The following is a 14,747-nucleotide window of genomic DNA, read 5'->3' as shown; positions in this document are numbered from 1 at the left end:
GCAAGAGGCAGCTGGTCGATGTTTCTCTCTCATCGACGTTTCTGGCTCTCTATCTCTCTCCCTTCCTCTCTGTAACAAAATCAATAAAATATATATTTTTTTTAAAAAGAAAGACATTTACCATCCCAGAATTATATCCATTAAAAATATACTTCACAGAAGAAGTCAATACAAAAATATTTTCAGACAAAAGCAAGATTCCATTATCATTAGACCTTCACTATAAGAATTATGTAAGGGGGATATTGGGACTTAAAGGAAATGACTCCAGGTGAAACTTGTATTTATTTATTTTAATTTTTAAATATATTTTTATTGATTTCAGAGAGGAAGGGAGAGGAAGAGAGAGATAGAAAGAGATAGAAACATCTATGATGAGAATCATTGATCAGCTGCCTCCTACATGCCCCCTAATGGGAATGGAGCCTGCAACCCTGGTATGTGCCCTTGACCAGAATTAAATCCAGGACCAGGCTCTATCCACTGAGACAAACCAGCTGGGTGAAACTTGTATTTAAAGGAAAGAATGAAGAGAAGTGGGCATGGTTAATAAATATAAAAGGACATATTATTTCTTCTATTATTTTTGAAAAAAAAATATATAACTACTTAAAGGAAGAGTTTATAAAATCTATAGACACAAAATGAGAGTGTTAAATCTATATTTAGTTAAAACTAAAACCTTTTTACACTTGACAAGAAGAAGTTTTGATTCTTATTAGGCCATGCTTTGTTAAATTAAATACAGATTTAATCCCCAGAGTAACTACAGAAAATAACACAAAGATGTATAGTTTCAAAGGAAGTAGAGGAACTAAGATGAAATAATACAAATCTCAATTAACCAAAGAGAAAGATGAAAAGGAGGCATTAGGGGAACAACTCCAAAAATAAAGAACAAAAATAAAAGACAAAATAAAGAAAAATAAGGAAGCAAATCCTAAACCTAAATTTGACTACACTAAATGTAAATGAATAAACATTCATTAAAAGAATAATATTGTCAGACTGGATTTTTAAAATGAGCCAACTATATGCTGTGTACATGAGACCTACTTTATTATTATCATTATTATTTATTTATTTTAGAGAGAGAGAAAAGAAAGGAGAGAGAGAAAGAGGGAGAGAAAGAGAAACATCAATTAGTTGTTCCACTTATTTATGTATTCATTGGTTTATTCTTCTATGTACCCAGACCAGGGATTGAACCCACAAATTTGGCATATGGGAATGATGCTCTAATAATTGAGCTACCAGGCCAGGGCACAAGAAATTTATTTTAAATGCATATGGAATAAAAAGACAGAAAACAACATAGATACCCTAAACACAGCAAGGGCAGAAACAGCCAGAGCAACAATATTAATAACAAAAAAGTACTCTTCTAGATAATACCAGAAATAAAAAGGATATTTCATAATAAAAAAATATTGTTACTAAGGAAGATATAACAATCATAAATGTTTATGCCTAATAAAAGAGCTTCAAATAAATCAATCAAAAATATTCAGAACAGACAAAGTCAGGACAGTATAGAGGATATGAACAATATCCACCAACTTGGTGCAATGACATTCATGGATCTTTATATCCATCAACTGCAGAATACCCATACTTTTCAAGTGCACATGAAATATTTCCCATAGGATAGACCACATCTTGAGCATAACCAAATATTAGCCTATTTTAAATTTTGAAGTGTTAAGTACATTTTCTAACAACAACAGGCTTCAATTAGGAGTCGGTAATAATAATATATCTAGAGAAGTCCCAATGTTTTGTAAGTTAAATAGCACACCTTTAAATGATTCTTAAATTAAAGAAGATACCAGAAGGGAAATTATAATTTTAACTCAGTGTTTTTCAACCTTTTTTGGGCAAAGGCACACTTGTTTCATGAAAAAAATCACGAGGCACACCACCATTAGAAAATGTTAAAAAATTTAACTCTGTGCCTATATTGACTATATATAAAGTAATTCTCTTGAATAGGAATCAAATAAACACAAAGAAATTATTTTATAATTACTTTATTATGAAATATTAAGTAAACAAAATAGTGAAAAATTATAAAATTCTTGTCTTGTCTGCACCTACGGCACACCAGGCAACATCTCGCGGCACACTAGTGTGCCGCGGAACAGCGGTTGAAAAACGCTGTTTTAACTGATTGACAATGAAAAGTAATATAGTTAAATCTATGAGATGCAACTAAAGGACAGAAGGAAGGTATATTTATAAATGCTATTAAGTTTGTTGCTTTGTGTTAGAGTGATTTAAAATTAAAATCCAAGTTTCTACTTTAAGAACCTAAATAAATGAATAAACTTAAGTAAAAGAAAGGAAATATAGATAAAGATAAACAGTAAAATACAAAGCCACGCGTTTAATGGTACCCGATGTTATCATATTAAAATAAGAAATATCAATATGAATTTAGGTTTATTAATTTATATAGCTATGCAAAAATTTAGTACATAGAGCCAATGAGACTATAAAAGCAATCAGCACACCTAAAATCCAGATATTGGTTTCTAAATACCATTCATCACTCAAAGGTATCAGGACTGATTAGAGAAAAAGCTGACTTCTGAATTGTGGCAGGGGAATCATAAGATGAATCCAGAATTTCTTTTTCTTCCCCAGCATAAAAGGAAATGCTCAAAGGATGATGGTAAATCCAAAGGATACAGACACCAGCTTCCAGGGACTTCCAGAGATAAAATCTAGAGCATTTTGAGTATTAAAATAAAAATAGAGTAACAGATTATAACCTATTAAATAAAATGCAAATACGGGAGTACACACTCATATAAATAAATAAAGATGATGTGGGATATTTATTCCTTACAATGTAAACATTACTACAAATTTATAGTCATAACTCACATCTGTCAAGCATGGCAGAATCCTCTCTGACATTGAACTCATCATTTTTAAACACATCCTAGTTTGAAGGGCAGGCAGTCATGCAATGATCTTTTATTTGGATTTGCAAGTTCTTTAATAATTAGTGAAGGCAATTCTTAGCCATATGTTTATAATTTATTTCTAACGAAAGGATAATCATTATGCAGCCATTTTGTAACCTTTATTTACTTATCAGCTGTTTCAAATTTAATTCACAGAAGTCACCCTCCCCGTCTCCAGGGACATCCCATCGTCCTCAGAGAAGGAGAGAGGAGCTAATCCAAGGAGTGTTTAATGTATTTTCTTAGGACAATGGTCTGACTGAAAATTAATTTTCTCAATTTTATTTTTTTTACTGACTAAAGTAATTGTAAAAAGGAATACAAATAATATGGATTTTAAAAATAGGAAATGATCATTTCTTGATCATCTGTTATGCTTATATGATCCATTTTACATTTAACTATAAAGTAGTCAGTAAATCTGTGCTATAGATTTGGTTGTTCCTATTTTACTGATGAGAATAAAAAATATTTAGAGAGGTTAAGATCCCATAGCTGATCATGGTTGAGCCAGAGTAGCCAGCTCTGATGTATGATGCTGGTCCATCCACCATGCCCTTGATTAATTCTGGGGCAAGGTGGCATTGGAGAAGGCAGCAAACAAGGTATTTGCCTCTGAGTCATCTCCTGAAGAAAGTCATTCATTCATTCATTCATTCATTCATTCGTTCATTTTCATCATTTCACAAATACTCCTTGAGTTCATGTTCTCCTTGAGTATACTCCTTACCCAAAGTGAAGCTGAGAATTTAGGAAGAACTCTGTCATTTCTCCTCACACACTGATCATTGGGGCAGAGTAAGTTTAGGGCACTTCCCATGACAGAAGCCCATGGCTGATGGTGAAATGTTATTCTTTTGTATCATTCAATAGGAGAAAAGGAAATGAATCTGGATGTTTAGTTAGTTCTTTCTGTAACAAAACAAAAACAAAAAGAATTATTCTCTGTTCTCTTTCTTTACTTTTTATTTTATTTTTTGATTTAAATTATATATAACACCCTCCCCCCAACACACACACACACACACACACACACACACACACACACGTTTCCTAGAGCTCTCTTTCTTTACTTTTAAATACACTTTTATTGGAATTCAGTCCCTTGCTACTGAAGAAGGTTGAAATGGTAAATGTGGCTTTTTTCTTCAATGGTACCCAATTAAAAGCTAAGTAATGCTTGCTGCTTAGTAGATTTCAGTTTGTCCTTGACCTATACATGTATATTGGGGTGCTGTCCTCTGCCTCCTTTCCCCCCATCATCCACACAATATTGACTTTCACACACACACACACTCATTCATAAAAACTCACACTCACAGTTAAATTATGGGTAGATTTTATGCAGTTGAAAAGCAAGATTTGAGTAATATGTTCTATGAAATAATTTACACACTTTTAATTTTGAATGGTATTTCTCCTTTCTGCTTTCACACTGAGATTATTGTAACCAGTTGTCGTTGCACATCAATTCTGGAACCTGAAGGACTATTGGGGTTACCAGGTATAATAGTGATGAAGCCAGGAGCTGAGACCAAAGAAGGCTAATGAAAGCTTCATTTGACATGGCTTGTGTGGATTAGTACATGGCATTTCAAAATGCTCAACCTTTGCCTTCTCAATATCGCCTGTTTATTTGCTTTTTTGCCTATTTATTTACTTAATTTATGGCTCAGAGGCTCAGGTTATTAGAGAGGCTATAGTGTTGAAAGCCTTTGTGCTGGGGTCAGGGAAAGAACGGAGGATATTAGGTCTTTTCCTGTAGTTGCTGGACTAGAAGCATCAGCAGCACCTGGGAGATGGTTAGAAATTCAAAATTGTCACCTCAGTTCAGATACATGGAATCAGTACCTTCATGTTAACAAGATATCCAATCAATTTGTAAGCAGTTATATCTAAGAAGCACTTCATCCGCTTATTTTTGTTATCAAAACCAAAACTCTCACTCAGGTATGAACACAAGCAATAAGGAGTGCCTTGCTTTTGCTAATCTATCTCCGATCTTATCTGATGAGCTGAATGGATTCCTGATTATTGGATCTCTAGGTATATTGAAGAGGACTCTGAAGGGGTGGTGGAACATAGGGCTCAATGTTCATGCTATGAACTGAATAGCAACACCTACACCCCCTATTCATATATTGAAGGCCTAAACCCAATGTGAATATTTTGGAGATATGGCTTTCGCTAGGTACCTAAGGTTAAATCAGGTCATAAGGGTGTGCCCCTAATCCAAAAGGATTAGTAGCCTTGTAAAAAGAGAGAGACACTTTTCTCTCTATCATGTGAGGGCACAGCAAGAAGGTGGACCTCTGCAAGCCAGGAAAAGAGCTTTCCCCAGAATCTGGCCATGTTTGCACTCTGATTTCCAACTTTCAACATTCAGAATTATGAGAAAATATGATTTCTATTGCTAAGCCACCCAGTCTGTGGGATTTTGTTATGGCAGCCTGGGAAGACTACGGCAGTGCATTTACAAACACTTAGTTTTCTCCTAAAGCAGTGTGGCTCTAACAGAGGGTTGTGTGTGTGTGTGCATTTCCCACATTGCACTGCTTCATGCCAGAGTGGGTTACAGTCATTGATCCTTGCCCCAGTTTGCTTGGAGCCTAGGGGTATTTAGGAGTGTGGGGCTTCCAGTGATAAAGCTAAGGAGACGACCAGACAAACTGCGATGGTTGGTCACCATATCCTTTTTCCAAGTTTTACCTTGAGCTAGAGTTCTTAGCTGTTCTCTGAGAATTTCACATGGGAACATAGAAGAACAAATCCCAACAGAAGCTAGCAGCAAGTAGTGCCATGAAGGCCTGGGGGCGGGTGGGTACAGAGTGGACGGCATCAATGGGGGGATAAAAGGGGACATCTGCAATACTTTTAACAATAAAAATATATTATTTTTAAAGAGCAACTATCAGATTAGAGTTCCTGGAACATCTGTACCTTAGGATATTCCTTCTATGGAAAGGAGAAGCCTAACCATTCTACACTGAAGGCAATTCAGAATTGGCACAGGGCCCCCCAGCATCCTTCTTCTCCACCCAAAATCTCATTTGGTAAACTCATGATAATTCTACAGAAGTAGTTCTAAGGCCAGGCATCACTTAAAGGCTAAATATTTATTCCTGAATGCCATTTTGCAGTCTAGTCTATAACAAAGAAATGTTTAACATTTCCATAAATGCTATTAAGACTCTTCAGATGTGTCTGTTACCTAATCCCACAGGAGCAGATAAGGGTTTTGAGGATGGGCCATGAATCCACTGGATAATTTCACATGGAAAGGCAGTTAGTCCTGATAAGTTCCAGGGGTCCTCAAACTTTTTAAAGTGGGGGCCAGATCACGATCCCTCAGAGAGCTGGAGGGCCTGACTATATGAACTACTAATTCCTACTGTAACACCTCGGCTGCGCTCACTGCCCCAAAAACCTGGCATGTGGCCCGCGGGCCGTAGTTTGAAGACGCCTGATTAGGCTATGCTGCAGTAACAGATTGACTCCCAAATTTTAGTAGCTTCATATGACAAAGTTTTTATGTCCGGTGCAAATTGCCAAGGGCTCTGCTCCACATCGTGACTCAGAGATTCAGGCTGTGGAGTCCCCCACCCTCCTCACCTGGAGCACGCTACTTTCTTTGTCACTGTGTCTGGGAAAGAAAACTCTTGAGAACCAGCAACTTTACAGGACTTTGGCCTGCACGTGAAGCTTGCTCATTGATCAGAACTAGTCATGTGACCCCACCTTACATAGGGGTTCTGGGGCTGAAGTCTCTCCTGTGGCCAGAAAGGGAAAGAAGATGGGAAATGAAAGTGTGCAGTAGTGACATCTGACATTAAGATCCAAGGGATCCACTGTAAACACCAGATTGCTGTGCCCTGGAAGAGCAAGTCATTGGTTTGGGATCTGGCCACTTTAGATGTGGGCTACTCTTACAGTTGCTCTCAGGAAGAATTACAGAGATTTATTTATTTATTAATGATCATAAAATCCATATCAAATATTGGGTGGCCAGCTGCTTTTAGTACAAAAATGTAATGGCTTGACGTACTTTTCACAGATTAAAATGGCAAGTGTGCAAGAACAATGAGCTACAGGACTCGCCAATGCATGTATGGGTCTCTCAGCTTTCCACATATGGCAGCCCTAAAGACTAAGCATTTGCATGATGGCACCACCCAATCTCATACTTTAAAAAAAAAAAACCACATATACTTTTATTGATTTCAGAGAAGAAGGGAGAGGGAGGAAGAGATAGGTAGAAACACCAATGATGAGAGAGAATCATTGTTTGATTGCCTTCTGCATGCTCCCTACTGGGGATCGAGCCCACAACCTGGGCTTGTTCCCTGACTGGGAATCAAACCATGACCTCCTGATTCTATAAGTTCACACTCAACCACTGAGCCAGATAGGCCAGGCAATCTTGTACTCTTCCGTGCAATAGGATCCTTGTAGTATCTTCTCTGAGGACCAGATTCTCTTTACCAAGGCAACGGGAATTAATTCTCTGCAGCCTCCATTCTCCTGGGATGTGTGGCCTTTCAGTGCAGTTGCTCCATCATATAATCAAACTGTGGTCGCTCCTGCCTCTGGAGGAGACCTCGGGCGTGTTCTGAAGCTGTGTATGCAGCATCACACTCTGCCGAAGAGCGTGGAATGTAGACAAATATGGAAGTCATTAATGCTGTGGAGTTACTTGCTATTAAGAATGGGAAAAATTAATTCTTTCCTACAGGAGAGGAATACATAATACCTCTTGGGTTATTTGGGCATTTGGAGGTCAATTCCATTTCTTTTCTCCATTTGCTGAACTACTTTTGGAAATTGAGGTTTTGGGGGTTTTATTTTCCTTTTTAAAAAGCACATTATTGATACTTGGCACCTTTGCAGTAATAGAATTTTGAAGAGCTCAGCCTGTCCCTGTCCTAAGCCAGGTCAGGAATGGTCTGAAATGATGCTATGGATTGAAAATTCTATTCTGCAAAGCACAGAATTCTGAGCACGCATTGCTGTAGAGGATGTTTGAAAGACCGAGTGGAGTCGCTATGATGATGGGAACCTTTCAGAGCTGGGGAATTTGAATGCTGGGAAATTTGTATTGAGAATTTATGTTTAAAAATATATTTGACAAATGTTAGGAAAAGAATGTAACCATGACTTGAAATGAACTGTTTGTTTGTGAGCTGTCTGACCCTCTTCTGATCCTGTGGTTGTGGAGGAGCAGAGCCTTTGCTTCTCATCATTGAGGTGGGAATTATCATGCTTGCCTGGCGTGCTAACCTGGCAGCCTTGCTGAGGTCTGAATGAGGTAAACTGTCTTGAGAAGTGTTTGGAAAATGATGTGTGGTCCACAAATACACGATGCTGTGCTTGGATAACAGTGATAGGGGTTGATTAAGATCAATATGTGAGCAGAGTGGTCAGGAATCATGAATTTGCTTAGCAAATATCTATATTATCTACACCTATATCTGTATCTGTATCTTGTATCTGTATCTGTATCTATATCTGTATCTGTATATACTAGTATATCTATATCTACACCTATATCTACACCCATATCTACACCTATATCTACACCTATATCTCTATATATCTATATCTATATCTATATCTATATCTATATCTATATCTGTATCAACTAGTATATCTATATAGATACCCATATCTATATCTACATCTATGTCTATATCAATATCTATATCATATATATCTATATTTATCTATATCTATATCTATCCATACCCATATCCATATCCATTCCTGTGTCTATGTCTATATCAATCCCCATGTCTGTACCCTTATCTCTACCACTGTTTTTATTTCTGTACTTATATTTTCATCTATTTTTATATCTGTATCTACTCTATAGCTAGACTTTTATCTATTTGTTTATATGTAACCTATGTCTCCATATCTATCTCTACTTATCTCTGACTGTTTATGCCTATATCTACACCTATACTTATCTATATATTTATATTTGTATATTTATACCTAGACAGACAGAGAGAAAGAGACAAACAGGAGAGAGAGAGAAAGAGAGAGAGAGAGAAGAGACAGAGAGCAAGCACTATATTCTACACTAAGAATTGGGGATAAGGCTCTAAATAAGCCATCACAGTTTTGACTTAGAGCTGTCAGGAGGGACTGGCATTAAGCAAACATCCCCTGAATAAATTGCAACTCTGGTAAGTGCTATGAGGAGAATTACCTGATGAAAATAACATTCTCATCCCAGTGGGGCCACTGGGGCTGCACCAGAGATAACACACTAAGTCACTGACCCTGTGCAGTGTAGGTGGCCCATGTATTTAGCTTTGTGAATAGATCCCTAAAGAAAAAGCACTTCATTCTGCAAAGGGCCGTGGTTAGAGCTTCACACTCAGTGGGGCCCTTCACAGATGTCTCCTGAGGCATGGGGGGGCACTTTCAATTATACACCCATATCTAACTTAGTATTTGTTTAATAGCCTGGATCTAATTGTTAGTGCTTTGTTTTCTTTATGCTCACTGAGGATATACCTATTGATTTTAGAGAGAGGAGGAGAAGAGAGAAGAAGGTGGGGGAGAGAGGAGAACCAGTGTGAGAGAGAACCATCAATTGGTTGCTTCCAGCACTCTCCCTGACCAGGGATTGAATCTGCATCCTACGCATGTGCCCTGACCTGGAATTAAGCCAGCGGCCTTTAGGTGTATAGGATGAAGTTCCAATTGACTGAGTCTTCAGGGGTGTTTGTACGTTTTAATACACTGACATTTCCATCGAGATAAGCTCCAACTCTGTTCAGCAAGTGCTCCGCTCCCCTTTCAGCGGACCAGTCTCTTCCCTCTCCTTCTCATGTGGCAGGCAGACTCTGCACCCCTCGGAGCATCCCAAATGGAATGAGTACAGTTTCAGTCCATTTAAGAGCGTTCCTGTGGATGATACACCATGCTTGAGTCTCTGAAACAGTTCCGGTCTCTTTCCTCTCAAACATTTGCCAGCACACCCTTTGTTGTGGCTTCAGCAAGTTCCACAGCAAAGCACCTGGTGCTGGAGAGACTGAAGTCAGGGTTCAGTAAAGAGAGGGGAACATAGGAAAATGACAATTGTTGCGATTGCATTTTTAATTTGTCACCCTAAACATGACCCATCCTGCTGCCATTCCCTGCCATCATACCCTATCTGTTTCCTGTACCACTTGTCAGAATTAATCATTGCATGAACATCTATATTATTCTTTCCTTTTGGTCTATTCCCACCCAGCATCTGTAAGCACATTGCAGGCAGGGCCTTCTGTTGCTGTGTTCACTGGCACGTGCCAACAGCCTGGCACCTATTGGCACTCCATCCATATGTGTGGATGTACTAAACAGATGAATTCACAGGTATCTCCCCATGCACTTTTCCAAATGCAAATATTTTGCAACAAATAAACGTTAGCAAACACTTTGAAACTGGAAATCTTTACATTGATTTCTGTTTAAAAGACGCGTGTGAGTGCTAATTAAAGGAGTCTGCTCAATCGTGCACTTTTCAGTATATACTAGTATGCTTTGCCTCAATAGAAAGTTGTCCCTTTGAAAACTAAGACATTCTGCTTAAAATACCCCATGGAACATTAAAAAGGGAAAGAAAACAATCTGAAGGAACAACGCACCTTCGTTCCCAAACAATTATTTTAGAGAAGGCAGGCAAAGATCTCAGATAGAATTTATCTAGCGACAAGCCACTGTCTTAAGCCAGCACGAAATTTATATTCTTTAGAAGCCGAGGGAAAATTAAATTCCACCAGCTACCCTTCCCTTCCCAAAGCTGCTTCGTACATCGCTCAGTTTCTGGAGATCTGAGATAATCATTTTGTCCTTGAGAGTCTTGTGGCTGTGCTCTTGGAGAGTTTGGGTTTAAAATCTTAGGATTTGATCCTGTTCAGAAAAACAAGGCGTGAGCACCTGCGAAGCATCTACAATGAGCCAATGCCAGAGGCTGGCTGCTGTACCTGCCTCTCCATTCAGGCGTGTCCTCTAAGGGGAGAGGGTCAGAACCCAGCCTCCCTTGTGGGAAATGCCTTTGTTTCAGGATCACCCCACATTCCTGGGGTTTGCGCATGAAATTGGCAACTTTCTTTTTCCTTTCATGCAGCTTAGAGTTTTAAGCATCTCAAGATTGTGTGTGTGTCTCTCCCTTTCTCTCTCTGTGTGTGTGTGTGTGTGTGTGTGTGTGTGTGTGTGTGTATAGATGTGCTTTTACAGGCATTAAAATACATCATGTGAAGCCAGCTTTCCCATTGTGGTGTGCTGATTAAACTGGGACCCAAGCTTGTATTCCTTTGAGGCGCTTGGGCAATGACTGTGGTTAAAACCAAAGCCCGTAGAAGCCCAAGGATGCTGCTCCCCATGGGGGAAGCATGCTGGATCATACATGTCTTTTCAGACGGAATGTGTTAACTTCTAATGCTTTTTGTTAGGAACTGTCCTGTGGAGCCAGTGGAATAAGCTGTGCTGGCAAGACAGACAATGGAAGTAGAAGCTGCCTGGCCAGGGGATCTGGCCTCATGCTGTGCCATGTGCCACCAAAGGCACTTTGCTTCTCCGAGCATCCGTTTGCTCATTGTATATTTGGGCATAAAAGGCTAAATTACTGTTTTGGGACCTGCTAAGGGTTTAACATAATATTATCTGAACAGTGCCTGCTCTGTCAAAGCAGAATACAGTTATTGATATTCTTAGTATTCCCCTTTTGACAGACAGACAGGGACACGGAGGCTCCCAGCGGTGATGGAGTTACTATCAGGTTCCCCCTCTCTGGGACCAATTATCTGAGGCAAACTGTGGGTCCCGGAACTCACCTCCACTCAACTGAGTTCTGCTGGTGAGCGACTTTCTGGGTTAGTTAGCACAGCTCCCATAGTGAGGGGAAAAACCCTCTGCCCCCTCCCCTCCACACACACACACACACACACACACACACACACACACACACTCACACACTCACACATGCTTTTCTATAAGTTTAATACTTTGCTGAAAGCTCACAGAATTCAGGGAAGTGCTATTACTCTTATGATAAGTGTTTAATTATAGAGAATTTACATAAACAGCCTGATGCAGAGACTCCAGGGCAGAGACTGGAGTTTCAGTGTCCCCCCTGATTCATCAAAATGGTCACCAGTTGGGAAGCTCCCCTGAACCATGGGGTCCAGAAATTTTATTGGGGTTTCATCATGTAGGCGAGACTGGCTATGAGCGTCATTTCAGCCCTCCTCTCCCCAGAGGTTGGCCTGACCCAAATTTCCAGCCCATTCACCACCATGAGGTTGGTTTTTCTGGAGACCACCCCACCCTGAAACTATCTGGGGCCCACCATGTTCACCTTACCTGATGGTATCTCCTCACCCACCCACTTCAGCGTACTCCTACCTGACTTCCAACGGCCAACCTATATTTCTCTGTCCAGTGGCTTTCTCTCACCAGAGATGGCTCTGGTCCCTAGGCAGCAGGCAGGAAGTAACAGGATTCACTCTGCTTGGAGCTGCCCATACCAACAGACAGGCAAAACTATTTGGAGGGATTTCACACATTGAATAAAAAGAGGATATGAAGCCAGAGAGCCAGAATCCATTGTACGCTGCCCAACCTGCTGCACTGGCTCCTTGGTTTAATAAACCCACGCAGATAGCCAGTCAGCAATGCTGCCAGGATGGACAGAGACAGTAGGTGATGATAGCCACCAAGTATGTCAATTCTGCTCTGTTAGGCTTACAAGTTATTATCAACAATGATAGCAATTCTGAGGTCCAGGGAGAATAGTGCTTCCATTCAGACAGCCATATGTCCAGAGGGGACCATGGGAGAGGAGCCACCTTGCATGATTTGCATGGGTCACAGTGGCAATGGGTATGTGTATGCTTCTCTTTTGTGTGATCCCCAGGAACACAGGCCTTTGGTATCAATGATTCATCTATTTTCCTATGTTATTTTAGATCTGGTGGTAATTTCTGGATTTCTTTATTTATGGAAAACTTTGAACCTCATAAATATTGAAATGCCCCATTATCTACATGCAAACTGCTTTTTTCCTCCCCCTATGGCCATAGAAGCTAGGCAATTATTACCAGAACCATTAATTGAATTTAAAAATAGACAAATAATGGATATAGATGCTCCTTATGGGTGAGGAATGAGAAAATAAAATTATCCTCCATTCTGTCAACTATGTTGGGAATAGCCTACTATATTTTTCAACTATTCTTATTGAAAGTTTTTATATTATTTTGCCTAAAATAAGCATTTGGTTGTAAGAAATGTCCTAAACAGTGATCATTTTTTTTAAATATGAGAGCTTAAAATTTTTTTCTTAATAAAATAATAAAATGGTGAGCCTGCCAATTAATAGGCAGTTTCTACATTCTATTAGTTAAACTCCCAAGAAAAGAAAAAAACAAAACAAAACACTTGTGTATCAGGAACTAGCATGGGCAACTTCTATACAATCTTCAGGTTGACATAATACATGAATAGGTATCTTCAGGGCAAACTCCTGACCTCATTCTTCTAGGTCTGTCTTTATAAGGGTGCTACACGCTCTTCTCTGTGGTTCAGTTTACAATGTCCATCGCCCTTTACAAATTGTCTTCCTTCTTTGTACTGGGTTTGAGTTTCAATTGGAAACTTTCACCAATGTCTTTGAAAGCTTTTTGTTTTTTAATGTGACCAATAATAAAAAAAAAAAATGCATTTTACATTTGCTGCACAGCACTCACCCACAGCATAGGAAAACAGGTTTCACAAGCACTTTGATATGTTGCAATCTGTTTCTTTCTATAAGAAAACGCTGGCCACAAACAATACTCCTGGCTTCATGACTGCTAGTGGATTTGCAGGTCACTGATTCTGATGCCTCAGAACCTCTAATGACCTGAGTCATAGCCAGAGATCCAGAGATGGGAGACCACTGTATGTCCAGGTCTGCCTTCCTCACTCCCTAAGTAATGGTGAATGGGCTGACATTGTCTCTCTTAGTCTCTTAGTCAGCCTTAGTCTCCCTCAGGGCTATTTGCACGGTGCTATCACAAGTGGATTTAAAAAATATATTTTGAAAGAAAAGTCATCATCACATCAGATACTTCAAAATTATTGAGAAATTAAAATGATTGGGAAAAATTACAACAAGCCACATAATTATGAACTTGTTGTCTGTCAGAAGTTGACCTTTGACTTCCCTGTAGAAAAAAAATTGGGAAGTACATTAGGTAAAAAGACCGTGTAGGCCTTCCTGGTCAAGCTCTTATTAGTTAGAAATGACAATATGCATGCAAAAACTGCCCTATTAAATACCAATGAAATTTATCTTTAATAAAGAGTGTTTGAGATAATAAAATTCTCAGTTGGCTGTCATTCCCAAGGACTATTTCCAAATATCAAACTATACAAAAGAATTTAAATTTTTTTAGGGAGAGGGGAAGGGAGAAGGAGAGAGAAACATCCCTCAGCTGCCTCCTGCAGGCCCTCTACTGGGGATGGAGCCTGCAACATGAGCATGGGCTCTGACCAGGAATCAGACCAGTGACCTCTTTTTGCAAGCAAGGACGCTCAACTAAGTGAGCCACACTGGCCAGGGAATACATACACTTAAAAATTATATATATATAGCCAAAACCAGTTTGGCTGAATGGATAGAGCATTGGCCTGCAGACTGTAAAGGTCCCAGGTTCAATTCGGGTCAAGGGCATGTAATTTGGTTGCAGGCACATCCCTGGTAGGGGGTGTGCAGGAGGCAGCTGATCCATGTTTCTC

General features: G+C 39.4%; 1 protein-coding gene across 18 annotated transcripts in view; it reads left to right on the top strand.

Annotated features, from left to right (window-relative positions):
- Positions 1–14,747, top strand: part of RBFOX1 (RNA binding fox-1 homolog 1) — a 2,022,031-nt gene that overhangs the window by 916,096 nt on the left and 1,091,188 nt on the right. The window lies entirely within an intron of this gene.

Source organism: Pipistrellus kuhlii, unplaced genomic scaffold (assembly GCF_014108245.1).
Source record: "Pipistrellus kuhlii isolate mPipKuh1 unplaced genomic scaffold, mPipKuh1.p scaffold_m20_p_4, whole genome shotgun sequence".
Classification (NCBI taxonomy): Eukaryota; Metazoa; Chordata; class Mammalia; order Chiroptera; family Vespertilionidae; genus Pipistrellus; species Pipistrellus kuhlii.
The sequence above is the reverse complement of the archived record's forward strand: the minus strand, read 5'-3'. Positions and strand labels throughout refer to the sequence as shown.